At 44.4% G+C, this 27071-nt stretch overlaps 1 pseudogene; it reads left to right on the forward strand.

The window, feature by feature from the left end:
- Nucleotides 1–27071, forward strand: part of LOC149859890 (lipase member M-like) — a 32715-nt pseudogene that overhangs the window by 3100 nt on the left and 2544 nt on the right.

Here is a 27071-nt window from a genome sequence, read left to right on the forward strand (position 1 = left end):
TTTCATTATGTTTGTTTGCTCAGAGTGGGAAGGCTTTTGCTGAGGTGATAGCCTGCCTTTATGTTCTGGTTTATAGCAGTGGAAGGACATTGAAGTGGAATGACTGGGGTGCCTTGAAGGGCACACTGAGCTTTAAGCCCTGTCAAGGGGAAAGGGCACCAGTTACAAGAGGGCCCAATATGGCACAGAAGATTTTGAGCCTTGCTGGACCTGTATACAAGACAGGCTGAAGCCTAGAAGACAAGAGCCTGAGCCTGGCGGGAATATATAGAAGCAGTTAAGGCTGGAAGTGCAGGGCTAGAGCCTGAGAAGGGTGAGTATGTAAGACAGGGACCAAGGGCCCAGGAGACCCAGACTGGGACCAGAAGCCAAGGTCCTTACACAATGGGCCTTGTGCAAGCAGGCCCAGCTAGATAGAAAGAGCCAAAGCAAGAATGGTTGAAACTCCCACAAAGGCTTTGAGTCCAGAAGGGTGAAACCTTGAGTTGGGGCAAATTGCTCCATTGAGACGATAACTAGTAACATCTGCAAGGTACAGGTGTGGCTATAAGGGAGGTCAGAGGCCATAAATACACCTGGTGTAACATGACCCATAGAGAATGACTTGGCAGGGGACTGGATTCCCTTTGGGCCTTTGGCAGCCTCCAAACCTTTTCTTTCCAAACAACATCAAGGCATGGCAGGAAAGTAAAAGCAAAGGTCCCAAGGGCTGGGAGGAAGCAGGAGTCATTCAGCCACAAGAGGGTGGTACATCACCACTCAACCCTAGCCCTGCACACTTACACACAGCCTCAATGAGCTAAAACACAAAATAAAGCTTACAGGAAGTGGAAACTTGAAAAAATGAAGAGTATAAGAATATTGCTTGGGCATGCAGAGATGAAATCAGGAAAGCCAGAGGGCAAGTGGAGTTCCAGCTAGAAGTGGACATCAACCATAACAAGAAGGGTTTCTACAAGTATGTCAGCAAGAAGAAACAGATCAGGGAAAATATGGGTCCCTTACTGAATGGGGGAAGCAACCTAGTGACAGATGATGTGGAAAAGGTTGAAATACTCGATGCCTTTTTCACCTCAGTCTTCACAGGCAAGGTCAGCTCCCTGACTGCTGCAGGGGGCAGCATAGTTTGGGGAGGAGGTGAGCAGCCAGCAGCAGTGAAAGAACAAGTTAGAGATTATGTAGAAAAGCTGGATGTGTACAAGTTCATAGGGCTGGATGTGATGCATCCCAAGGGTACTTAGGGAGTTGGCTGATGTGATTCCAGAGCCATTGACTCCATCTTTGAAAACTCATGGCAATCAGGAGAGGTCTTGGACAATTGGAAAAGGGCAAAGCTAGTGTCCATCTTTAAGAAAATGAATAAGGAGGATGCAGGGAACTACAGACCAATCGGCCTCACCTCAATCCCTGGAAAAATCATGGAGCAGGTCCTCATGGAAGCCATTTCTAAGCACTTGGAGGAGAAGTTGGTGAGTAGGAAGACTCAGCATGTATTCACTGAGGGCACGCCATGCCTGACCGACTTGATGGACTTCTACGATAAAATGATTGGCTCTGCATGTGGGGAGAGCATACCTTGGATACCTTGGAGCATACCGTGGATGTGATATACCTTGCCTTAGCAAACCTTTTGATGCAGTGTCTCTGTAGCAGGGCACTAAGGCACCTGATACTTGTAGAGCAGGGATAACCCAGGTGCAAGTTGCTAGGGCAACCAGAGGGAGCTAGTGACCCACACCTGCCAGTGGTCAGCTGACCAGAAAGGGCAGGGTCTGGCTCGCATTTAAACCCCAGGGCTGAGGCCAGGCAGGCAGTTCCCTGCTGGCAGCCAATGGGGAAGGAGCTCTGCCTGCGAGAGCAAAGGGGAGAGGCCTGACTGCACGGGCAGCTCCTGATACTGGTGAGAGATGGAGCACCCTTGGGGTGGCTTGCATGATGTTTTAGCCAAGCGGCGTGAATATATGTTATACCCCAGGGGCTTGTTTTGTTTGCTGTTTAACCAGAGGTTTGGGTGAGGCTATTAGGGGATGGAGAAGGCCTCATTTTTGGGGTCCCACTCTGGAGTAGGGACCCCAGCGCCAGTGAAGGTGCAGCTTTTGGGGCACAGACCCTGGCACCAGTGAGGGTGCAGCTTTTGGGGCATAGACCCCGGTGCCAGGGAGGCACAGAGTGAAACAGGGCTGCAGAGAGCCTAAGTGCCAGTAAGAAGGAAGTTTGGGACAATATTAAAAAGGCCAGGGAGGCCTGGTGCACCCAGGGGTGCAAGTATATATACTTCTTTTTTGGTTCTTTTTTTGCTTGGACTGGCAGGGGTGCACCTGGGTTTTGAACTTGCGACCCCCCTTGGTGGGGGGCCAGCGCCTGTGAGCCAGAGTGCCATGCTGTAGAAGGGAGCAGAAAAAGGATCACAAGCCTCCAGGCACTAGAAGGAAAAGCTAAAGCCTTGGATTCCAACCCTGTTTGGTGGGTTTGGACGGAGAGGCCTCGCTAGAGAAAAAAAGGGGTCAGGTCATCCTAGGAGAGACCCCAACATACCCAGTAGGATACACAATCTCCCACTCCCATAATAGTTTCCATCAAGACATGACAGGTGAGATTAGGGCAGGACAGAAGAATTTCAAGGGCACCCCACCTAAGGCGTGGATGACCAGGAAGATGGTGCTGGGGAGGGAGACCTATTACAGTCCCACAGCATTTTTGCTAGTAAGCTAAGAAAGTATGGCTTGGTTGGATGAATGGACTGTAAGGCAGATAGAAAACTGGCTGGATCATTGGACTCAAAGTGTAGTAATCAATGGTTCAATGTCTAGTTGGCAGCCAGTATCAAGTGGAGTGCCCCAGGGGTTGGTCCTGGGGTCAGTTTTTTCAATATCTTCATCAACAATCTGGGAGATGGAGTGGAAAGCACCCTCAGCAAGTTGGCAGTTGACACCAAACTGAGGGGAGCAGTAGATATGCTAGAGGGTTCAGAAACATGTAGACAAATTGGAGGATTGGCCCAAATCTCATGAAGTTCAATAAAAGCAAGTGCCAAGTCCTGTACTTAAGATGGTACAATTCCATGCACCATTACCTTGTTGCAAAAAAAGGCTACAACATACTGGATTGCATTAGTAGGAGCTCTGGCAGGAGATTGAGGGAAGTGATTATTCCCATATATTCAGCACTGGTGAGGCCACATCAGGATTACTGCATCTAGTTTTGGGTCCCCCACTACAGGAAGGATGTGGACAGATTGGAGAAAGTCTAGAGGAGGGGAACAGAAATGGATAGGGTGCTGGGGCACATGACTTATGAGGGTCTTTACCGATGGGGACTGGGTTATTTAGTCTAGAGAAGAGAAGACTGAGGTGGGATTTAATAGCAGCCTTCAGCTACCTGAAGCGTGAGTCTGAAGAGGATGGAGCTGGACTGTTCTCAGTGGTGACAGATGACAGACCAAGAAGCAATGGTTTTAAGTTGCAGCAAAAGAAGTTTAGGTTAGATATTAGAAAAAACTCTCACTAGAGGATTTTAAGACCTGGGTAGACAAAGCCTTGTCTGGGATAATCTAGCTGGGGATGGTCCTACTTTGAGCAGGGAGTTGGATTAGATGACCTCCCAAGGTCCCTTCTTGCCCTAATTGACTGAATCTATGATTCATTCCACAGATTTAGAAAGGTTTAAAGACAATCTGTAAAAGCACCCTGATTAAGTGCATTTTAAACTGACACAGCAACATGCTCAAGCAATTTAGCACATGTAGAGTGCTCTCTTGGCCTTGAAGATTGCTTCCTTTTCAGGCAAGGATTAAATTGTTCAAGCAAATACCACCCCAACCCGTACTAACTTCAGAACATCACAACATTCCGAAGATTAGCAGCTGTTGCACGATTTTCATGTTTCAAACAGGTTACCAAGTTTTGTCTGATTTGGGATGAAAATTGAAACTGAGCACATTGTAAGTGGAAGCCTTTCTCAAGCAGCTGTGGAAGACAGATGTGGAGGGTAGCCAAAGACTTGCCCTGTTCTGGGCTTTTTATTTATATAAGCATAGAACTTAATTAGAGGTAAACAAGTTTAACTCCAGCTGTCTAAATGAGAATTCTCCAATGATTGCTTTATCAGCTCCTGCCCCAGTGACTCTATCTTCCCTTCACCTAAGTTGCACGTTAACCTTGCATTTGTTTGAGGATTTTTTTCAGGTAAGAAACTCACCAGCAAATTGGTGGTGCCTGGAAATTAATGTTAGGATCTTATCCAGCAAAGAATATGGTATCTTCTGTGGTTCATGACAAGCAAATTTGGCAGCCCGTAGGATATCTAAGCCCCCTTTTTTTTTTTTAGTCCTGCTTCTTCATTAACTTTAATTAACTTTAATTAATCCATTAACTTTCATCAAGCTTCTGATATGTGCATTGGAGCAATATCTAACAGCCCCAATTATTACTGGAAAATCACTGTCCTAGAAACTGTATAAAAACATGTAGAGTGTAGTAGAGAGTACCAGCCCATGGAACCTGGGCCCAGATTAAAGCAAAATAATTCATTGGAAGTTATACATGCGATCACCTTTATAGACGCCCACCTGGGCATTGTGGTCAAAGTAGAAATGGCAGAATAGAATGAAGGAGAAAAGAGTAACCAGAAGAAGGGAAACATAGACTCTTAGGGTAGGAGGGACCTCAAAGGTTATCTAGGCCAACCCATTGCACTAATACAGGGCTCACTATTTCTAAAAACCTATAAAGCTTCTAACTGAAAACCTGGGAAGGAGATTCCATGAGTTCCATAAGCACCTTACTCCATTGCCCTACTATTCTTATAATTAGGAAGGGTTTTCCTGAGATTAGATCTATTCTGGCATTACTGTTACGGTACTGAAACCTTATTTTAAATCTTTCTTGTAAGAATAATCACTTTAAGAGTCTAATACTTATTATTCCTAAAAATAAGAAGTGGAATGTGTGGAATATGTGTTCCTTCCAGATCAGACTCATTAAACACAACATTTCTTTTATGAACTGTAAATATATTAAATATATTTAAGTCATATTTCTTGATTGCTTTTCTAATGAGTTTCTTTGTGAAGTAGCTCTTCTACCCCATGCTGAACCCCCATGGCATTTTCATTTCCATTCTTCCCTAAGGTTAAAACTAGCATGGATGTATTTTATGACCGTTCCCTTTTTCTGTCTTGACAGTATATGACAATGAGCTTTTGTAATTTTTCAGGTATCGTCATAAATTTAAATTGGAATGCAATTGGCAGCACACATTATCTTAAAATTATACCACATTGCCCAGTGTAATATGGACTCAGGCTAAGCCCTAGAGCTTCTACTAGATCCACAGTGAATCTCAGGGCACTCAGACTCTTCTGAACAAGAAATTCTGAGTTATTTAAGCAGGCAGTGTTCTCTAGGTTTCCACACTGTAGGTCTGCAAGCAGATGTTGATGGCACAAGATGCCATTTTTATGATGGCACAAGAACGAAGTGAATGCAAGTCATAGCTCCTTGTTGTATCACAAGTGCTTAAATTTTGTGGCACCCCAAAAGTAAAATTTGTGTTGTGTTTTTGCAGCTGATGTCTGCAATGGTGGTAACCTGCACTCTCCTGCTGCCCCCAGGCAGAAACTCCCCTGGCCTGAGGTGCCCAGTCATGGAAGAAAAGGGCCCTAACTGCCAATGCTCTTGCTGTGCCTTAAAGCTGAAGGTTCTTGGCTCAGGGTCAGAGAGATCACCGTATTTGCAGTCAGGAAGGAATTTTACCCCATGGTCAGATTGGTATGGGCTACCTTCCTCTAGCAGCAGCTGTGTTCCTCTTCCTGGGTTCTCTTGAGTATATATTAACAACATTTTCAGAAGGTGGACATTGGCCACGGTGGTTCTCCTGCTTTAGCTGTGGCAGGTTAGGATGTTATATTTTGTGTTGTGTAAGGGCTGACTGTGTTGTTCTTTAAGAGTTAAACAACAGATTTGTATCAGATGGTTTGGATAAGGATGATTCTGTCCCAATAAAGAGATAAGATTAGAAAATCTATGGAGGTCCCTTCCAGCTCTAATTCTCTATGATTCTATTATTGAAAACATGAATTATCTCAGGTTTTATTTATATTATGTTTGTAATACCCACTCATACTTAGACTGTGTATGGTAAAGTGTACTTTTGGCTCTTGTGTACTCTGTGTGTGTGTGTGTGTGTGTGTGTGTTTATGTGGGCAAGATGGCCCCTGTTGTTTTGGCCATGTGCGCTGCACATGGAAAGCAAGGGGTTGTGTCTGGGCAAAATATGTAAAATCCTCTGGCCTAACTGACCAGAGATAGCAGCAGATTCTCCATGCAGATTGAGTAAGAGAGAGTCTGGATCATGGCACTCCCTAACTGCACAAAGTGTGGATGATGTCACACCAGGTATACAAGAACAACTCAACTAAGGTTCTTCTTTCTTTCTTCTGGGGCTGCTAAGAGCTGCACAGCTGAATTGAGAGCCAGAAAAACTGCTCCCCATGGAGGGGGTGGGGTCTCCCCCCACCTTCTCATCACAGGAGAGGCAAGCAAAGCTATGTGAAGGGAAAGCCTCAGGTATAGGCAGAGAAAGTCTGACAAGACCCCTATTTCCTTTCCCCCACCTTTTTTTTGAGTGGGATAAGACCATGGGGGTATTAATCCCTGGAGCAGACTGATCAGGAATGGAGTCCTGACTGTTTTTCTAGCAGTTTTGGTCAAACAAGTCTTGAGTAGGCTAATACTATGGTGGTATAGCTGAGGCTGGATGTCCAGGCTGTAGCCATAGACCTTGGCCTTTTTTTTTTTTTTTTTTTTTTGCAGTTTCACAACTATTGTGTTTCACCCTAGCTGTATGGCTGAACCCCAGCTATTTTTTTGGCTGGCAGATTTGGGCCAGGGTGCAACCTGGCATTTATTGTTGATCCAGGCCTTGGGGCAGTATAAGCCTAGCCAGCTTTTGCTGCCCAGTTCAGGCCCAAACTACCTTTCCTCCGAACTCCTTTGCAGTTTTCAGCCCAGCAAAACTGGCTGGGATTGGGACTAGAAAATTTTAGATGTGGTATGCTGATGAAAGCCACAGTTAACTCCTCAAAGCCACCATGTGGAAGTGGAGGTTGGCGCTCTTCTTCTCCAGGAGCAAGAGCCTCTTGCAACACAGAAGGACCCATGCTCTCAAGAAGCTTCCTGCAGTGCAGTGAACCCAAGGAGCAGCTCATAGGACTCTCTGGTGTAGGTTCCCCTCTCCCACCTATTGTTGAAGGGCAGGTATAGAGGTGCAGGCCCCCAGAACTACCCTTTTGGGATCCCCAAGTCCCAGACTGCCTGGGCCAGGATGAAGCCTCCCCAAGAAGGTGCTACCTATAGATTTTGTTTTGTAGTAAATAGTGTTTTTAAATTATATTCAGTGCTTTCGGGGGGGGGGTGTTGTTTTTATTTTCTGCAATAAATTTGGGTTTTTGTGTTTATACTGCTAGCAAAGGAGGGGGTTTTGTTTATGAAGGATATTAGAGTTCCCAGATTTTATTTAGTTTTCCCAGAAATTTAGTGTTCCCCGATTTCAGGGAGGGGGATTGAGCCATTGGTATAATTAATGGAGTACACCTAAATGTGAACCTGGCCCTTTTTGCTGCCAACTGGTACCTGGCAGGAGGGTTACGTGTTATTTTGGACAGAGCATTCCTGTGCATGTATTTGTATCTGAACTTCATGGTTGTGCTTTTGTACTTCATATAGCATTTCCTGACAGTAAGAAACCACCCCACAACACTACAATAATATTTAAAAAATTCACACACCATTGACCTACACATTAACAAATATTTATAGCCAACCTAATAACTACATTGTTACTAGAACTGCTAGAATGATTGCTTTGTTCTGTGTTCTGTGTTCTATTATAACTAAGTTAGCAAAAAGCTGTGTAAACAAGGAAGATTGCTATGCAACATTTATACTTTATGGATTAACCCTCAGTGTTTAATGCCTTGGGCATATGAATAAGTAACCAAGAAGTAAATGACGGTGGGGATTTATAGTTGACCAGGTATTAATGGTCTTATCCAATGAAATGTAACTCATCAATGGCTGATCCAGGGGAGGTGCTAGCATGCCACCTTTTGCTGTGCTGAAACATGCTCAGTGAGGTCTCTGAGATCAATCTTCACTTCTGCAGGCAGCTCTCTGAGCTCTTCAGCCTATTGGCATGGGCTGTTGCTGGAGCTACTCTATTAGTGCAGCTCCAGAGCCTGGGGCAAGTGCCATCACTGTACTTTCCCCCTTTCCCCTTGCCCTTGACTTTGATATGGGGAAGGGGGAGGACAAATAGTGGCAGTAGTGTACAGGAAAGTAGTGACTCAGGGAAGAACACAAGCCAACTACTTGATGAGCCTAGGGAGCTGCCTTCCTTGGTTTAGCTCCAGCAGGAGGCCATGCTGACCATCCAAGAGTTCAGAGAGCTCTTAGTGCATCCACAACACAGCCTCAACCCTCTCCTGCATCCACCCATGTAACTCATAGTATGTTGTGGACCATCCACGCCTGGGCAAGCTACCCTGTTACTTTTCATATTCTGGCTGGGCATAGCAGCATTCAAGAGCTTCACAGAAGCCTTCCTACACTCTTTTGTGCAAATGAATCTTTAATTATTGCATGGTAAACCCAAGCTTTTTGTTAGGTCTGTATAGGAAGTTCAGTCCTAAAATGTGTAGTCCTTAATACTGACTCTCTGGTAGCTTGCATTTCTTGTGTTAGTGCTGCTTGTTTGCACATGATGTTGTGCTGATAAGATGTGATCTGGATATGTAAAGCTGAAAACATGTAAGGATGTAGGTAGAGAAAATAGGCCTATGTGTCCCCACAATAAGCCAACATATTCAAGATGGACTCCAGGTCCTCGACCACCTGGGTGATAGTGAACATCACTTGCTGGAATTCACCATCCATCACAGGGTGTCAAGGGCCTGCAGCAAGGCAGTAGCCTTAGACTTTAAGAGGGCCAACTTCACTGAGCTGAGAAGATTAGTGGGAGAGGCACTAGGGTCCTGGAGAGCAGAGGAACTGGCTGCCCAATATGAGTGGTTGTTCCTTAAGAAGATACTCAGAGCCCAAGGGGTGACTATCCCAACAAGAAGCAAAGTGAGCAAAAGTGCCCAAAAGCCCCCCTGGCTCATCAAGGGCATTCATGAATGTCTGATTTCCAAAAACGAGGTGTATACCCAATGGAAGGGAGGGGCTATTACCAAAGAGGAGTATACCTCCACCACTCAGGTTTGTAGGGGGGCTGTTAGGAAAGCTAAGGCAGATACGGAACTAGGGCTAGCATCAAGGATCAATGATAACAAAAAGACCTTTTTTAAATACATAGGGAGAATGAATAAGGTCCTGGGTAAAGTGGGGTTCCTGCAGGATATGCTTGGCAATCTGGTGGTTGCACCAGAGGAGAAAGCAGACCTCTTTAACAATTTCTTCACCTCTATTTTCTTGTGCAGGGACCGGGACTCCCCTACCAAGATTCAGGATGGACTCAGGAGAAACTCTGCCAAGCCTAGGGTCAGGGAGGACCAGGTTAGAGAACTTCTGGAGGGGCTGGACATCTTCAAATCAGCAGGTCCAGATGCTCTCCACCCCAGGGTGTTGATGGACTTGACAGGGGTTATCGTGGGGCCCCTGGCACGGCTTTACAAGCACTGGCCAGGTGCCGGATGACTGGAAGAGGGCCAATGTGGTCCCCATCTTTAAAAAAGGGAAGAAGGAAGACCCAGATGACTATAGGCCCCTTAGTCTTACTTAAGTCCTGGGGAAGCTCTTTGAGAAGATTATCAAGGAGCACATCTGTGATGGGCCAGCAGCAGGCAACCAGCATGGTTTCATTAGGGGCAGGTTCTGTCAGACCAACCTGATTGCCTTCTACAATCAGGTCACAAAATCATTAGATGCAGGTGTTGCGGTGAAAGTAGTCTTTCTGGACTTCAAGAAAGCCTTTGACACCGTCTCCCACCCCATTCTCATTAAAGCTAGGTGACTGTGGTATTGATGCCTACACAGTCAGGTGGATTGCAAATTGGCTGAGGGGTTGTACTCAGAGAGTGTTGGTGGATGAATTATTTTTGACCTGGAGAGAGTGGACAGTGGAGTCCCCCAGGGCTTGGTCCTTGGGCCCGCACTGTTCAATTTCTTTATTAGTGACTTGGATGACAGGGTGAAGAGCAGCCTGTTTAAATTTGCAGACAACACCAAGATTTGGGGTGAGGTGGGCCCACTAGAAGGGAAGGATAGTTTACAGCAGGACCTGGACAGGTTACAGGGGTGGGCAAATGAAAATAGGATGGGGTTCAATACTGACAAGTGCAGGGTGCTGCACTTGGGAAGTAGGAACCAGCAGTATACCTATAGGCTGGGGAACTCCCTTCTTGAAAGCATGGTGGCAGAAAACGATCTTGGAGTCATTACTGACTCCAAGATGAACATGGGATGACAATGCGAGGTCACAGTCAGTAGGGCTAACCATACCTTGTCATGCATCCACAGATGCATCTCAAGCAGGTCCAAGGAGGTGATCCTCCCCCTCTGTGCAACACTGGTCAGGCTGCAGCTGGAGTACTGCATCCAGTTCTGGGTGCTGCACTTCAGGAGGGATGTGGACAGCATTGAGAGGGTCCAAAGGAGGGCCACTCGTATGATCCGGGGACAACAGGGCACACCTTGTGAGGAGAGGCTATGGGACCTTAACCTGTTCAACCTTCACAAGAGAAGGCTGAGAGGGGACCTGGTGGTCATCTATAAACTTACTAGGGAAGACCAGCGGGGTTTGGGAGAAACCTTGTTCCCCCATGCACCTCCTGGAGTAACAAGGAATAATGGCTGTAAGTTGCTAGAAAGTAGGTTTAGACTAGACATTAGAAGGCGCTACTTCACAGTCAGGGTGGCTAGGATCTGGAACCAACTTCCAAGGGAAGTGGTGATGGCTTCTACCCTGGGGGTCTTTAAGAAAAGGCTCAACGTTTATCTGGCTGGCGTCATTTGAGCCCAGTTTTCTCTCTTGCCCAGGGCAGGGGGTCGGAAGAGAAGATCTACAAGGTCCCTTCTGACCCTACATGTATGAATCTATGAATGTATGTTTATGACAGACCTAGAAGACCATTTCTTCTGCAGCTGTCTTCCCATCCACCTACTATATTTAAGGTACATTGATAATATTTCATTGTAAGGATGTATGGAAAGGAATCTCTAGAGAAATTTCATCAGGACTTTAATAAATTCTACCCCTCTATGAAGCTTATTCCCCAGAGCACTGGGATTGGAAGGGACCTCAGGGAAGGATCACAGTCACTGGCCAGCTACACATGCCAATATCAGAGCAGTCCTTCCCCACTCTTCCCCCTCCCACTCCTTAGTTTCTGTTTCCCTGCAAGCAAGCCCAGCTTTGAAACTTGAAACATTCTGAAACTTTTGAAATGTTTCAACTGCCTCATTTTGTTCTGAGACTGTTTCAAAGCCTTTCATTTCATTTTGCTTTCACTGTTTTGAGCTCAAAAAGGGTGAAAACAGTGTTGAAAAGAAACACCTGGTTAAATTTCGCACAGCCCTAGCAGCTACCTTCAAGCCACCAGCTTTCATCCTAAGCACACAACTAACTCCATTGTCTATGGCCAAGCTCTACGTTGTGACAGTATCTGCTGAGGCTACTGACCAGGATGCACACCTTAAGGTTCTGGAACAGGGGTTCCTACTATTACAATACAACTCAAAAACTGTAGTCTATCAAATCTACAAAGCCAGGCTCGGACCTCACTCCAACCTTCTACAATATAATTCCCAAGGAAAGGACCAGAGTGTCCCCCTGCTTATGACCTACAGCTGCCTGTTTGAACAACTTATATGAATAATTAATAATAGGCCTGTGTGAAGTGGCTAGTATTTGCTTCAGTTTGGGGACAATGATTCAATTTGGCAATTTGAATCACTGTCCTGATATATGGCCCTGTCAATGGCTGCCCCACCTGGCCCCAGTGTCCTGGCTTTAAAAAAGAAAAAAGAAATAAAAAATGCCCTGCAGTCACTGGCAGAGCCCCCTGAAACAGTTCGGGGCAGTGAGATGCAGCGGGTATTGACTGCCCCCGCCACCTGGCAGGAGCCAGTGAGTGTGGGGCTTTCTTTTTTTTTAAAAAAGAGCCAGGACACTGGGGCTGGGCAGGGCAGCCATTGACAGGGCTGGGAGAGCAGGCGGGAGTCAGGGGGTGCTCGGGGAGCTGGGGGAGCAGGCAGGGAATGAGGCCTGGCAGGGGTCCCCCCATGGTCTCCTTCTCCCTCCTTTAGCCCCACCCTGTCCCCTACTTACCAGCATGAAGTCTGGGTCCAGCTCCCTGTGGCAGTGAGTGGGGACTGCCCAAATCTCTTAATCCCTCTGAAGCTCTCCACATCTTTTCCAAATCGATTTGGAGAGCTTTGAATTGATTTGGACCTTTTTATTGGTGTCCCAATTCAATTCAAATTCAGAGCTTCAGCTGCCAAATCAGGCTGAATCTCCTCTGAATTGAATCAGCACCCAAAGCTTCGCACAGCACTAATTAATAATGGTCTAATCCCTCCTGGAAAAGGAAGACCATCTCAAGATATTGCATGGGCAAGATGAATCTGTTTGTTCTTTCAGGCAGCCTCCCAGCCTCAACCAACATCCCTCAGGCAGCAAGCTACCTAACTCCCATTCTCTGTAAGGTGCCAGACCTTGCAACAAACCCATATCCTTGATGTTCCCCAAATCAATACAAAACATTTATGGACTGAATTACATGGATTATAACACCTGAGGTTCATTTATCTCATCTCTACCAACATTGTATACACCATCTGATGCTTAAGGTGCCCTTCTGCTGTCTACATTGGATAGACAGGGCAATCCCTACGTGAAAAAATGTAAAAACACTGTTCTAACATCAGCTCCAGAAGGCGTGGAGATCTGTGGCTGAACACAGACATGCCTAGACACTCCATCACTAACCTCTGGGTAACTATTCTTAGGCAGCAAACCCTTAAAATTCATTTGAATGGGCAACTGCAGAATGAGAAATCATCCACAGATTGGATTGTGTTAAGCTTGGTTGAAACAGGGCAATCAATTTTTACCCTCTTGTCTTGATTAGCTTTTATAACCTGATTGTTCCTAATGTTTCTTTACTCATTTACCTTTCCGAGGACTGTCTCCAAATATTCAAATACCTGTACTGGCAAAGCATCATCATGCTTGTGTCATCAATACCCTATTGTATGGGAGTGACTCCTGCACCACATATTCTACTCAAGAAAGGTGCCTCAGCAGCTTCTACTGACACTGCCTCAGCCACATTCTATGAATTTCCTGGTGGGACAAAGATGTCTATGCCAAGGGCTTGGAATGAACCCATTCTCTTCCTAATCATTGTGGACTTTGATGCCTCGGTCCTATGCAGATAATGGATGATTTGGCTGCATACCCAAAGATCTCTTGTGTGGAGAACTCCTTAGAGGAACAAGATCACATGGGCATCCTTATCTCCATTTCAAGGATACTTGCAGGAGAGATATGAAGGCAATGAACATACAGCCAGTAACTGGGAGAAGATTGCTGAGGATCAAATTGCATGTCAATTCTTATGTAATAAAGGGCTTAATTTGTCTGTCAGTCTGTAATGCTCTTGGAGCACTCTGATTGGTTAGTGAAACAACAAATCAGAGTACAGAGTGCTGCCATGATGGCAGGGATGGAGGGGATGGAGTGGGAGGTGTGGGGAGTGAAGCTGGCACACTCTGTCCCCACCATTATAGTGGTGCTCTCACATCTCTGAGGAGCAGGGCCAGTGGGGGGTGAGGCCAATGGTGCTGGAGGCAGTGGTGGCATAGAGTGCTGGTGGAGGGGGACAGTGGGGCAAGCTTCCCGCCTCCCCCCCAAAAAGCTCCTGGGAGGTGGTGGTGGCACAGGGTGGTGGGTGGTGACACTCCATCCCCTCCCACCCATCTCCTGTCATTCTTGACCGGGGAGTTCTCTAGTAGTCTACTGTAATAAGCATGGCATTAAGGCTTTTGAGGAAAGAAGAGCCCAACATGAAGAGGAAAGAAGAAGCTTTGGGAAGAACCCTGCACTAGGTTCAGGATTGTTTGACACAACTTCACATGATAAGTGCAAAAGGGACTTTCACTCCACAATTGGACTCTAGCAGATATTCAGTGAGATGATGCCTCACTCAGCACAACTCTATTATCTCACAAGGAAGACAGATGGCTACTGTTACTACTACTACTGCTACTACCAATACTACTACCTCTCCCAGGACTGTCCCACTCTCCTGTCCCCCTTCCTTTCTGCTTTCTTTCCTTTCCCCCTTCCTTTCTACCTTTATATTCAAATCACTATCTCCATGTTATACACTGATCTGTACACCTCTTTTCATAGCTACTGATAAAATGAGCTCCTGCTCACAAAAACTTGCAAGTGTGTGTGTGTATGTATAATAGGATATATAATGTAATATTATGGTGTGTGTGTGTGTGTGTGTGTGTGTATGTGTGTATGGATAGATGTGTGTGTTTGTGTATTTTAGTCTATAAAGCTGCTTGTATAAACCACGGGGGTTTACTTCAGTTTAGTTCTCCCTAAATTGAAGTGGTGGGTTTTCAGTTTACAGCAAAGTAAACCCCTGTGGTGTGTACAGAAGGGTCAGGCCTCATCCTTACCTCTCTCTCTGGCAGCAGGGGGGTGGGGAGAGGGCAAGCTGCTGGCAAGCCAAGTGGTCCAAGAGCCGCATGGGGGGACGGGGACGGACAGTGCTTTCCCTCCACAGTGGTGGTGGTGCCCCACCAGGCGGCACCCACCCACAGGCACCCAGCCCAGGTGGTCCTGGGGTTCACCGCAGCCATGGAGAGAACTGCTGCCCCACCACCACATGCACACAGCCATGGAGGGAAGCAGGGCAGGAAAAAAACTTGAAAGATTGCCTGGGATTATTTGGTTTGAAAACGATTTCAAAACCTTGAAAGATTGCCTGGGATTATCTGGTTTGAGAATGATTTCAAAAACTTGAAAGACTGCCTGGGATTATCTAAGTGGAAAATGTCCCCAGGCACCCCTATATGACTGCATGGATGATTCTTATTATCCTATAGTTTTAAAAGTTCTAAATTATAGACTTCCACAGTCCCTTCAGAAACTGTTTTTGTACATTATGTGCTTGATACCATACATAATCCTGACCCCGTTTAAGTTGCTAGGAGATTTACCTTTCACTTTCTTACTCAAATGGGGCAATTTTTGTTCCTTTCTTGATTTGCTTATTTTAGTACTTGTCTCCGTAGGATACTTTCACAATTATAATTTCATGTGTGTTTTTGAGACATTAGCTGTTGCTTGATTTGATTAGATCCTATCACTATTTACTAAACATTTGTAAAAATCTGTAGGATTATTTAGATGACGATATAATAAAACTAAATAAAATTATTAAAAGCACTCCATAGAACCCCAGTCAATTTAAAGCAGACAGCCAGATAAGCAAAGATAAAAGAGAGCGCATTGTTTTATTTTTAATAGGGGCACGGGAAAGAAAGATACTTTTCCTTTTCTTTTAGTTTTCATTTTTAATTTACTATCTAAAATGGGCAGAGGCATGCCCTGCTGTTTATGTGGGCCATACATGATAATGTGTACTGCCTCTCTTAAGTAATTGGTTCCTTTTGATTGGTTTTTACCAGCTTACGTCGATTCACACAATGAGTCAGACAACTGGTGGACTCAGCTTGAGAACAACAAACAGACGGGAATGCCAAAACAGCTGAAGTGATGTGTGAGCATATGTGACTTAATAATTTTCTTTTGGTGTCTATTTGCAGACAGAAAACCTTCAGAGCAGAGAATGCAAGGTTCCCATTCCTTGTATTAGGTTGACGTTGAGGTTCCAGCTCTGTATCTTTTTAATTGTTAAAATGGTTCTGTGTGTGTGTGAATGTGTGTGACCTGCTTGAAAAGGGAGAGAGAGACTCTGAAGAGCTGCATCTCTCACTTCTCCTCTTCTTTTTTTTACCTGAGGTTTAAAAATTATTAAGTAGTTAACCTTTATCTACACTGCAAAATTGGATATACACTTGTACTGCTGACAAGAAAAGGGAAAACTGTTCTGAGCAGAGGGTCAGCATGTCTGATATTAACTACTAGGGAAATATGCTAATGTATTTTATGTTCTTCCTCTCTGGTGGAAGATATCAGCCAAGAGGAGGTTAGAGGATGGGTGGTAGCCTTTTGAAGACAGCTTCTTCAGGCTTCTTATAATGTCCATGGCTCTTATTATTCAGAAGCATCTATGTAGCTGTAATGGAATTATTTTTAAATGATTGAGGTTGGCAGCACTAAAAACTTGTATGTGGGAGCAGGTCAAATATTTCCCTTCTACTCTTTTATCAGTGGAAAATGCCCTTTTGCCCAATATGAAAATCTTCTACAAAAAGTTGTGTTGAATAACATTTTAAACTTTGACAATGAATTTCAAACCACTATGAAAAGAATAGTAAAATGTCACAAGTAAATCCTTTAGGAGTGTTCTAGGAAAGACTGAAGTGACCTAAATGTGAAGACATAATGAGCCCTGATGCAACATTGAAAATTAATAACAAGTAATGAGCCCTGAGTTGCAACAGTATACCAAATACTGTGGTGTATGACTACACGCCTTGTCTGAGCTTGACGCTCTGTATTCAGGCAACAAATGCTGCTATTTTTTTCATTACTGTAGTGTTCTCCACCAGTCCAATCTGCCAATCTGCTAGCTGTAAAAAAGAATAAAAACAAAAAATACTTCTCATTTATAGCCAGGCCTTAACCTTATTGTGAAAGCTCATTTCTGAGATTCTATTTAAGGGAAAGAAAAATGTGAGCAGTCCATTTGGGAGTTTCATTTCAGTATGGAAAATTCTAGGTAAAGGATGAAGTATTGCATTGCATACTGACTAATGCAATACTTTGTCACCCAGAATTTTACTTTTAAGGTTAGCCACACAAGAGGCCCGTTTCCAAGATTACCTTCCCCCAGTGCCTGTATGGGTTTTTCATTCAAAGTACCTATAATGATCCCAGCATTCTTGGAGTTCAGCAAAGGATGTTGTTCTCGATAATACAGCCATTCTGGTTCAGTGGGTTTTTTGAAGAGGAACACTTAAATTTCTAAGTCAGTCTCTTTTTTTTGAGTCTTGCTGTTTATGTACCTTCTTTTCTGAGTGTATCATTTACACTCAAAGAAGCTTCTCTGCCATCTGTTAACCCAAGAGAAAACACATTGTATAGTGTAGCCTTAGTCGACAAAAGCATGGATTCCTGTGAATAGGATGAGCCCATTCTAAAAAAAAGGGGCACTGCCTTAAAGCAGGGGCAATGCGTAAGGGGTACACGTGGGTGCATGTGCACCCCCAACGTGTGGCGGTGCACCCCCTGTAAAAATGCACTACTGACACTGTCTGTTGGTGGTCCCTGATCACCCCTGGCTGCCCTGATGCTGCTGGTGGTGCCTGAGGGTGGTCGCCGATCTGTGGTCAGCACTCCCCCCCCTCCACCCCTGCTGCCGACACTACTGGCATTGTCTGTGGGAGCTCCTTGCTCCCTGCCACCAGGCTCCCACCGGCGCAGCCATACTCCCCCTGCCTCTGGGGGCATGCACTGTTCATGCCTTAGAATGAAAGAAAAGTGAAAGAATGTGTTGCAGTCATTTTTACTACTTTGGTATCTAGAAGTGTTTGAGTAGCAGTCATGCTGCTCTTCACCCTGACAATCTGAGGCCACGTGCTATAGACAAAATGTACAAACATAGGTATAACTTTCCTGAAGTGCATGCTGTACTTCATATCCCTCTCACCAGGCCTCAGCTCGAGTTAGCTGTTCCTCACGTGGTTGCTCATTTCTGTCTGATTCCAAGGAAGCAGAAAGAGATCTGGATCCTGTTCTTGCTATAAAATGAAGTAACAGCATTTGAATAAAGCAGGCTTACACAAGATGTTCACAGTGTTCATAATTACAGAGAGATTTCTTGCTTCACACAGGCCCAGGATGTGGATATCAATAACATTGGTTTGGCTCCAAGGAATTTCATTTTCTGAAGAATTTTGAAAATCAACTCCTATGAATTCAGAAGAAATCTTAAGAAGGAACAGGGTGGATCCAGAATGTTTTATGAATGTTGTAAGTGGTGTAATTTTATCCTTCTATTTTTTAAAGGATGTTCCAATTATTAATAGTTCTATATTTTTTTAGAGTGACCAGCACTGGATGGCTTAAGGAAGATATCTTTAAAAAAATGTCCTTCGTGCAGCGTTTTCACTCTGTGTTTCTAAACAGACCCTCCAAACTAACTTCACTAGAGTTTAGCTCACAAATACCAACTACAGTTGTGCAGCTAGTAGTTATGCCTTGTATAAAATACACAGTGAAAAAATACTATTTTAGTGCCAGTCAAGTAACACAAAACCACAAAATCTGGGACTGGGATAGCATTCTCTCCACAGGGATCCTTGCCTAACAACCCAGACTATGTGAAAAATTGATTTATCTAAACCATGCCTTCATTTGGCTTCCTTCAGACTGAAATTATCAGATATCATAGATACCCTGGTGGGGAGCATGAAGTTGTGACTGAAAATGGCTATATTCTTGGTATTAACAGGATTCCTGGTGGTATCCTGGAGCGGTGGTAGGTTTTTTTATCTGAGGGAGGAAAGCTTTGACAGGGGCTTACTTCGGGGCTTACATAGCTGCATATATCACATATTTCCATTCATGTCTCAATTTTGGTTCGATATCAAATCCTAAAGACAAGTAAGGATTGGCTTGGTTATATACTTCCTTGGAACCATTTTTTTTTTTTTTTTGTATTTCTAACCCTTGCTTTAATGTAAGCTACATGACTTGCTATAGTTTGAAGTACTGTCTTCTTAAAAATGCTGTATAATATGAATTACTTTTAATTTACATGCAAGAGCCTAGGATTTCTTAGGGTAATATCTTTTATTGGACCCAGTTTGTAGCTTACCTGACCTGACCTGGCCTGACAAAGAATATCTTGAGTTTGAAAGGTTGTCTAATTCTTATTCCATCTCCACACTTGGTCCAGTAAATATATCACCCTAAGAAATCCTTGCTACTTGCACAAGTTCTGGACCATCATGGCTACAATGTCCCTCTTACACTTCTACTACATTTATATGTCCCTTGACACTTTTACTCTTCTGTCTCATCATGCATATGAAACCTGTAAGTAAAAAGCTCTCAAAGTTGTGGCATTACAACATTTATATCCTGACAGAATGGGTAGAAAGGGCATTTTAAATAGGTGAGTGGGTGGTGGGTGAAGAACTAGATTGTCTGCCATTCTATCCAAAGATGCAAGTCTGGGCTGGTTTTTAGTTTTATAAAATATGTGCACCTGTACTCAAGGGCACATGTACTGGAAAGGAAGATCATCCCATTGCCTCTACTTCCTATAGTATGAAATCATCACTGCCCCTTTGTTGTGTGGAGTGGAAGTTCTGGAGCTGGACCAGATGACTTCTGGAGGTCCCTTGCAGGTCTACTTTTATATCCTTCTCTGATTCTATACATTCTAGGTGTAACTTCCTTTATTTACCTTTTTACATTAGTCCTGAAATTAGGTAATTATTCCACTTGCATAGTAATTCCTTCTTCTGGGAATTTCAACCTACAATAACACTTCAAGGAAGCAATTCTTCTTCTGGAAGGAACTGTAAATCAGATTTCAGAGCAGAGATTGTTTTCATGGCTCCTTCTCCTCCAAGGCAGCTGCTGCTCAAACCATGTACATTCTAAAAAAGAGCAGGAGCCCATGTCCTCCCAGGAGTCAATATTTTTGCGTGATAAGAAAAAGAACTTTGGAGACTACTAGAAGAGCACCAGTAACTGACTTGCACCATGGCAGTATGTTATTCAATCTCTAATCAAAAGAGTGAACAAAGAGGTTTAGTTTCACATTCAGTTATGGTTGTAGAAGTGCACACACTTTTCTCTTAAAATCTTAAGAGCGTTGAAGTATGAAATGATGGAAATATTTTTGCATTCTTCCCTTATCCATATTACCCACGCTGCTACTGGGAATGTGCATCAAAGCTAGGGACAGATGTTAGACATAAACCAGTTTAAGTGATCAGAAACTGGTTTAAATCTGTAACAGAACAGATGTTCAGTGCACATAAACCAGTTTGAGAATGGCCAAAACTGGTTTGAGATATACCTGGTTGAACAGGGGTGACTGGTACAACCTTAGTCAGGGGGAGGGGCACATGCCCCTGCTATAACCAGTCCTGCCAACCAGAGGGCCCTGTTACCAGATTTGCCCATTACTTTGAGGTGTGCTCATTTATTAGGGATACATTTCTAGGGTCTTGGTAATTCTATTAATGTGCTGCTTGTGTTACTTGTGTTTCTATACAGAGCTGTATATCTCCCTTCTGCAAGCCCTCACCCCCAATGGAGCTATCTTGCACGATTCAGTTTCAGTGGGGCTGGGTTCCTCCAGTCACCAAATCAGTCATACACACAAACACACACAGAGTAACGTGACATACCTGACCTGGCCAAGTTGATCAGCATAGACAGGCTGACACCCTCATATGCCAAGAATCAGTTAATCAGAGCAACAATAACCACAGTCAGACACAACCACACAGTTAAACAGAATACCTCTGAATCTGGCTGGGTGTCCAGCTGATACCCTCATGGGCCAGCATTCAGTTCATTAGGGCACAACTGAGCCAAACTGGGTCAATCAGCCTGTACAAGCTGATCCCTTTATGTATTTCAAACTCAGCACGTCCCAATCTTTTAGTCTCTTGATGAGCAGACCCCACAGTATTTTGACGCTTCACAGGGATCTTTAGCTTAGGTAAAGAAGCGTTACTGCAGAGGAAGTGGGGAAGGAGAAGTAGAGAAGGAAAAATATACCCAGTTACCACCAGTTTGACTATAAAAGTATATGAAAATGAATGGTCATCTGGTTCCATTTCAGATGCAAATGAGACCTAGGACACTTGTTTCACTCTTGTCACCCTTATCTGGAGGGTTTTACGTGTGTCTCTCACTGCATCTTAATCCGTTTCTGTTTAGGTAGAGGAGGTGGGTGGGATTCTTTGTGAGTCAGACAGTCTGCATCCTGTGTCAGGGTTCCCCAAGAACATGGAGCTAATAGGTAACACCCCTCCCCCCATGACTGATCTCACTGCCTGGGAGGGAAGGGGGGGGCACGTGGCCCCCCTATGCATTGCCACTGTGGTTGAATGTAGTATCAGACTTAACTGATTTGGCTCAAACCAGGTTATGCAATGTCTGTCTCAGACCCCTTGCTGGTTTAAATTAAATCAGACTCCCCCAGCATCCCAGCATGCTCTCTGGGCTGGGCAGGGTTTTCTGCTCTGCAGCAGGGCTGCCCCCCTTCCCCTCTGCTCCCTGACTGCAGCTTGGTAGTCTCCGGAGGCATCTGCCTGGCTTCTGCTCCCTAACACTGCTCTCTGCTAAGCAGGCATTCCCCCGTCCCTCACAGATACCTCTTAGCATTAGCTAGCAGACCATATGCTGACTGCCTCTGAGCTGTGGTACACAGGACAAAGGCAAAATCAACAGGTAGCTGGTAATGTCCCTCTGTTCTTAATGGGGTGATAAACACTGAATTAGAGGTGATAAACATTCTCTGCCTGGATGTTCAGGAGTGGGGGGGACCCCTTCGTAATCAGAGTGTCCTGCAAGGGCATGGCCATACACCCCCCAGCTCAGCTCTGTGCAAAGGAAGTGCCTGCATTTCTGGGATGTCTGTCTGATAACAAAACTGATTCAGCCTAGCCAGGTTAGACTAACCTGCAAGGTTTGAATGAATTCAGGCTCAGGCTTTTTGAATATCTGTCCCAAGCCAAAAACTCTTTCACAGTCACCTTCCATGCCCTATATCCACACCCCCCCCCCCTTATTCATGCTTGTACTCTGTTATATACTTTTAAACAAGTGGTTGCCAACCTATTTTTACTCAAGGCACTCTTCTGTAACTTTTGTGAATTGAGCATCATCACATTTAAAAATAGATTGTTTTATTAATGTGCTTCCCTCCTTGCACGGAGGCTGGGCAATGGGGCTGAAGGAAGGAGCAGCTGAGCAGGGTTGAGCATGCTCTTAGCACACTGCAGAGGGCTTGGACAGTTGGGAGTATGGGAAACACCAGGAAGGGATGAGTCTGATCCCATGCTTCTCTCCTCATGGCCTGTCTCCTCACACCTCACTTATATTGCCACATCCTTCACAGGGTCTCATGACACCCCAGGATGCTGCACCCCACTGTTGAGAATTACTGCTTTAAAAAGAATCTGCACAAAATTGATATAATAATGAAATAATTCTTAATTGCTCTATCTGTATTATAACAAAGAGCCTGAAAAATAGCCATAAGCTTTTATACTGAATCAAAACATATTTGATCTTGTCACTAAATATTTCTTAAATAATCTATAGCCAAATGCTACCAATCTGTATCTGATATTTGAGGAGTCAGTATGGGAGGGCAAATAATGCAGAAACAGAAGAGATGTTAGAGTGGCTTAAATATGTTATACATGGGTGCAAAGACAGAAAGAATCCAGTAAAATGCTACTACCAGCCTCTTCCCTATTGTAAAATCTTACAACTCTTTCTATCTTAATTCAGTTTTCATAAAACCACAGTGAAAAGTCCAGTTTTTACATCATTCCATACTGTAACTCAAACCTAACTACGACACTGTAGAAATTCACCTCCTCCCATGGTAATAAATGATAAAACTATCTTCCTTTCCAGGAAAAAGGCCTGTCGTGTTTTTGCAGCATGGAGCCCTAGGAGATGCAACCCATTGGATTTCTGCCTTGTCTGATAACAGCCTGAGCTTCATCCTAGAAGATGCTGGCTATGATGTTTGGTTAGGAAACAGCAGAGGGAATACCTGGTCTTCAATGCGCAAGGCTCTTAAGCCCAGCCAGGAAGAGTTCTGGAGGTTCAGGTACACTGAATGACTATGAAAGTTTGAAAATGACTTTTTTTTTTTCAGGATTAACACCAACAGCAATAATGGAAGGGGGAGTATAACAGGGAACCCTAGCCCTGGTACCAGAAGACAGATCAGTCCCTTTAAGACAAGAACTTTCTGGGCACTGTGTGCTGGTAAGGTGGAGGTTAAAATCTGAGCCTCTGAGGGCGACTTGTTACAGGGAGTCTCTCACCTTCAGATTCCTTGCTCACTGTTACCCGGACTGGTAGTGACTGGAGGATGGGAATCCCCTAGAGCAATTGGGTGATGAAACCCCAGAGGAAAGGGTAGTCACTGGGGCTGAAATTTGGGAAGGTATTGTGGAAGAAAAAGAGGGATGTAGGTAAATGGAAGGGGATACAGCAAAGTGAGGTGTTGATGGTAAGAACAGGGGTGAAAAACACAATGGACAGGGATGGTGAGGTTGAGCAGCTGAAGAGCTGGAGCAGTTGGAGATGGTGAGTAAAGTGAGATGGACAATCCATGCCTGTGCAGCAAGTGAGGAAGAAAACTCCCCAGAGTTTGCTTCTCATGGGCAAGTGAAGGATGCTGTGCTGAAACTGAAGGTTCTGCCACTGTCAACTGAATAGGCCCAGAGACAGAACTGCAGATGAAGGCTGGTTCCACACCAGTTGCACTGTTAATCCCATAGTATAGAGAAGACTCCTATTTATAAGGCTGCCAGGCTAATGGCTTAGCTCTATCAAGCAATCTTGTGTCTTGCAATACTGCTACATACAGCAAATACAAATGCTGCACTTTTGACACAACAAGCAAGGGCCAAGAACCTCTGAGTTGACATAGTGACTGACCAGTCCCTGTTTTACTTACTAAAGATTGTGTGTTATCGTGGCCAACTGTATTAGAATTCATTTGTTTAAGCTTTTTGTGTTTTCTCCCTATACTTTTACTGAGATGGGTAAATATGATCTTCCAGCAGCAGAACACTTTATCCTGGGAAAAACTGGACAGAAACAGTTCTATTAATGTTAGCCATTCAGAAGGGACTACTATAGGTATGCCAAGGAGGATGTTAAGCTGGTGAACATATTATCCTCTAACAATATGTAGAAATATTTACATAATTAAAGGGTAATGTAAGACTATGAATTTTGCTTGGCAACTTCCTTCCTCCCTGGTGTATAAGTTAAAATATGTTCTAAATCGGGGCCAGCAAAATACAGCCCATAAACCAGATCCAGCCTGCCAGGTCATTCTATCTACCCCGTGAGGTTGCTAAAAATTTAGAAAATTAATTATTTTCACATGCCTGTCAAACATGACAGGCACCAGCGGCAGTAGGTAAAGCTGGCGGCAAGACCCAGAGGCTGATCAGTAAGGCCTGCCTGGCTGCACCCCATTACCACCCCCCCCAGCTCTCCCCCCAGTCAAAAACTTCTGCACCTTTGGTCCTGGCAACCCTTTGGCTGTTCCCTGCCCTCCCTGCATCCGAGTGGAAAGTCAAATAAGATTGAGTGGAAGGAGGAGAGGAAACCACTATGATCGGCACATGTGCAGGCCCTGCATGGTGCTGGCTGGAGCAGGCTGGAGCCAGAGCAGCAGGGGAGGCAACAGGAAGCAGCAGTAGGTGAGGGAACTGTAAGAAGCAGTGGTGATGACAGAGGGAGTGGTGGGGTGTGGCAGAAAGTGGCAGTGGGTGTAGGAGTGGTGGGGGACCCAGGGGAAGTGGTGGGGGGCATGGGGAGTGGCAGAGGGGGCCGCAGGAAGCTGTGGTGGCAACAGGAGTACAGGGGGCTTTCCCACCCCATGCTCTCCCACAGCCCCCAGCCCAACCACATACTCCACACCTCTGCACACCCACGCACCATACCCACCCCACACCTCACCATACACCCCCCGCCTTACTGTGCACATACAATATACAGGAATAGGACTGTATTTGGAGCTACTATGCAATCACCTCCAGATACATTTTCCAAAAACATAAATCAGTACAAATATATTTTTAAATAAAATCTAAATAATTTATAGTACGTTTTATATTTTTGTATATGATTTGTGGGGGGGGGTTCGGTCCAAGACTGTAGCCCCCTTCCTCCCAAAAAGAGAACTTCTGGGGCAAGGGGAAGGACTTCCAGTGGCAAAGGTTAGGGGGCAGGACTTCCAGTCCCAATATGGCAATGATGGGGTGGGGCAACTATCAAGGGTGGGGGCTACCCATGCGGCCCTCAACAGTTCACCAAAATGCATTAGGAGGCCCTCCAGCAAAAATAATTGCCCACCCCTTATCTGAACTGAAACTTTCAACATTAGGGTAGATCAGGGAAATTTGCCTAGTGTCTTTAGTTCTGACACTGATGCCTCTGATTTTTTGGGTGCATGTTTGTTTTTTCTGGAAACCACAGCTGCCGAGAGAATCCTTGCTTTCATTTAAAAATAATAAAAAGATTCTGCCTCTCTTGGCTTTGGTGTAAAAAATGTAGTATATGAAGACTCAAAGGCTAGAAAGAAGAGCAAGCAAAGAAAGCCTGTAGCTATTATTCTTAACAACTCATGGTTTTAAGTCAATTTCCTGTATGGGGGGGGGGTGGGAGTTGAAGGACACACTTTTGATGCTTGTATGGGAAAATGCTGCTGCTTTAAAATAAATTGATAGTCACTAAAATAAATGTAAACAAACTTATTACCCTGGGAGGAGGCGATATAGCAAGTCAACAAGGGACTCAAATCATTTTATTCTTGACATTTGTATGCCTTTTTGAGTTTGTTTGTGCTTTATTAGTTTTTGTACGTGAAATTTGTTGTATTTTATGATCCCAACTTAGAATCAAGATTTGCATGATATTCTGTTCCTAAATCCAATTCTCCGAAATACTGCAATACTGTTTTAAATGGCAGTGAAGTTTTATTGGTCTTTGAAAACTAAGCAGCATAAGACCTATAAAATACACAGGAATTTGGGAATCTCTAAAGAAGAAATTCAGAAGGCACCAAAAATCTGATTTAAAAGAAACTTCCAATGAATACAAGAGGCAAGGACTATCTTTTTCATGTCTAGTCCAATATTTCTTGGACTTTGTAGCTGCAATATCACTCCAACATTATCTTTCCAACAAAATGTTTTGAGAATATGAATTGAACGACTTACTTTTTTCCATCAACCAAATTGAACAAAATCCATGGAATTTAATTTTTCCAAGTGTAATCTGAATTGAGATTTAGAATGAGCACTTTATTTTTATATATGTAGTATTTGAGCAAACCAGGGCTATTTCAGTTTAAGCTTTGCTATGTTAAGAGGTCTTTTGCGTCATCATAGGTTTTATAGCATTTTCAACTGATCCAGAGTTGGCTCAAAAAATCAAAGTCTTTTTTGCATTGTGTCCAGTAGCCACAATTACCTATGCGACTGGCCCCTTGGTAAAGCTTTTCAGTCTTCCTGAAACATTACTCAAGGTATGTTATTCCTATGCCCAAACAGCCAGACTGCATCCTAGTTCTGACTGCATCTTATCTGACTCTATCTAAATGGATAGCTAAGGAGTTCTTTAATGTAGGGGAGTCTCTGACCAGTACAAGGCTAATGAACGCTTCATCCATCCTAGTCTGGGGACAGTTGGGGCAGGAGAGTACACTGTCAGGAGCTGGCAGAAGCTGAGACAGTTTCAGTTATCCCCCAGATACTTGATTATTCAAATACTTCTTTGCAGTTTGGAGCCTTTCTGTGATAATTTGAATGATGTACATAGGCCAGGCTATCAGTGTGTGTATCCTGACAAGTCCCAAGGGTAGCCATGTCACCCACCCCACAGTGGCCACCTGGATCCTTTCCCCCAACTCGTCCACTCTGACCTCTCAGGGGTCCACCCTGCTGTCTCGCCTACCATATTTGGATGTTAAAGTTAAATAGCCCTGAAAGAGAAGTGGTATCGGGATACCTTTTCTGCCCAAATTCTCTTCAGATGTGATTGGGATTGTTCAATTCAGGACCCTGCTGCACAGCACTGTTTCACCGACTTGAGGGTGTGGCCTTCTGGGGGGAGCTTCAGGCCTTAAACTT

This window comes from Crocodylus siamensis, chromosome 7, assembly GCF_052110815.1.
Source record: "Crocodylus siamensis isolate JL-2025a chromosome 7, ASM5211081v1, whole genome shotgun sequence".
Classification (NCBI taxonomy): domain Eukaryota; kingdom Metazoa; phylum Chordata; order Crocodylia; family Crocodylidae; genus Crocodylus; species Crocodylus siamensis.